Below are 2,561 nucleotides of genomic sequence, written 5' to 3'. Positions count from 1 at the left end.
CAGATGGGGCGGCCTTCCTTTTCTTCTCCCCCTCGGTTTGGGGGGAGGGGTTTCCTCTTCCTCCTCCTCGTTTCATTGCAGGAGTGCGCCTCGGTGTCTTTGGACGATGAGTCCGACACCACCTTGCACCGGAGACCTTTTATGGTCCTCGTGGCCTTCTTCTTGGCCTTCTTCTCCGGCACCTCATAGGGCACCGGAAACAACATCTTCGTTAGGAGAGTCGTCGCTGGATCTTCGGGTAGTGGAGCTGGGCAATCGATCCGCTTCGGTGTCGCCACCCATTCCTGTTAAAATTGGTGGGGCGGCTTAGATTCCTTTCACGAATATACTAGGGAGGAGCATATTGTAAAACATAGAGAACTTACCGGATTGGCGGGGTGCTTTGCGCTTAGCCCGTGATCTTCGGTAACAGGAGGAGGTACCTCAGCAGCCTTGAACAGCACCTTCCAGACGTCTTTGTGCATCGTGTCGAAGAGCTCTCGCATTGTCTGGTGTTCGGCCGGGTCGAACTCCCACATATTAAATCCCCGTCTTTGACACGGGAGGATCCGACGGAAGAGCATGACCTGGACCACGTTGACAAGCTTGATTTTCTTGCTTATCATATTCTTGACGCAGTTCTGGAGTCCGGTCAGCTCCGCTGGCTCACCCCAGGCTAAACCCTTCCTTTTCTAGGAGGTAAGCCGCATGGGGATGCCAGATCAAAATTCGGGGGGCACCGCCCAGTTGGAGTCGCGCGGCTCAGTGATGTAGAACCACCTCGATTGCCACACCTTCACGGTCTCCACATAGGAGCCTTCGAGCCAGGTGACGTTAGGCATCTTGCCCACCATGGAGCCTCCGCACTCCGCTTGTTGGCCGACCACTATCTTCGGCTTCACGTTGAAGATCTTTAGCCACAGGCCGAAGTGGGGCTTGATGCGGAGGAAAGCCTCGCACACGACGATAAATGCCGAGATGTTGAGGATGAGATTGGGGGCTAGATCGTGGAAATCCAGCCCATTATAGAACATGATCCCGCAGATAAATGGATGGAGGGGAAATCCTAGTCCATGGACGAAGTGGGCGAGAAACACAACCCTCTCGTGGGGTTCCGGAGTAGGGATGATCTGCCCTGCGTCCAGGAGCCGGTGCGCAATGTCTGCGGCCAAGTATCTGGCCTCCCGAAGCTTCGTGATGTCCTCCTCTGTAATGAAGGAGGCCATCCACTTGCCTCCCGCTCCGGACATGTTTGGAATGGCTTTATGGAGAAGGTGAGAACTTGGGCGCTGGAGTTCGAGCGTGCAAGAATGGATGAGCGAAGGAAGAAGAAGGGGTGGGTGAAAAAGGGGAATCCCTATCTCTTTATAAAGGCGGAAGAAACTGTGCGCCTCCCCACTTGCTCGTTAAAATAGCTTATTCCCCAAGCTCCACGATTGATGGCGCAGTTGGGTTACCCACACCCGTATTGATGAGAATCCCATGATAAGGGGACACGATCTCTGCTTTGACAAGACGTATCAATAAAACCGCCTCGTGATATGTGTGGTGGCTAGTTGAGAAAAACGGTTCGAATAATGACCGGGATGTGGCGTGATGTCATGCTAGGAAAAGTTGTCAGCAGGATTTGTGGAATATTGTGCTCTCTGTGGTGGTATGTGGAATTTGTTTTGCAGAGCCAGACACGATCCTCGTGTTCAAAATCTTCTATGGAGTATTCGGAGAAGGAACCCGCCTTGCAATGTCGAAGACAATCTGCATGCCAGACTCAACGTCATTGAAGCCTGTTTCAGGGGCTACTGAGGGAGTCCAGGATTAAGGGGTCCTCGGATGGCTCGACTATATACTTTGGCCGGACTGTTGGACTATGAAGATACAAGATTGAAGACTCCGTCCCGTGTCCGGACGGGACTCTCGTTTGCGCGGAAGGCAAGCTTGGAAATTCGGATATGTAGATCTCCTTCTCTATAACCGACTCCGTGTAACCCTAGCCCCCTTCGGTGTCTATATAAACCATAGGGTTTAGTCCGTAGGACAAGAACAATCATAATCATAGGCTAGCTTCTAGGGTTTAGCCTCTACGATCTCGTGGTAGATCAACTCTTGTAATACTCATATCGTCAAGATCAATCAAGCAGGAAGTAGGCTATTACCTCCATCAAGTAGGACCGAACCTGGGTAAACATCGTGTCCCCCGCCTCCTGTTACCATTAGCCTTAGACACATAGTTCGGGATCCCCTACCCGAGATCCGCCGGTCTTGACACCGACAGGGGGCACCCCATGGACACACAAGTTGATCATTGATCTTTTAGCCGTGTGCGGTGCCCCCCTCCACCATAATCCACCTTGGTCATATCGTCATATTTCTTAGGCAAAGCCCTGCGCCGGTAGCTTCATCATCACCGTCATCACGCCGTCGTGCTAACGAAGCTCTCCCTCAAAGCTCTACTGGATCGTGAGTTCATGGGACGTCGCCAAGCTAAACGTGTGCAGATTGTGGAGGTGCCATACATTCGGTACTAGGATTGGTCAATCGAGAAGATGTACGACTACATCAACCACGTTTTCATAACGCTTCCA

The sequence above is a fragment of the Triticum aestivum genome, chromosome 7B (genome assembly GCF_018294505.1).
Source record: "Triticum aestivum cultivar Chinese Spring chromosome 7B, IWGSC CS RefSeq v2.1, whole genome shotgun sequence".
In the NCBI taxonomy this organism is placed as follows: Eukaryota; Viridiplantae; Streptophyta; class Magnoliopsida; order Poales; family Poaceae; genus Triticum; species Triticum aestivum.
Note: the sequence above shows the minus strand (reverse complement) of the source record.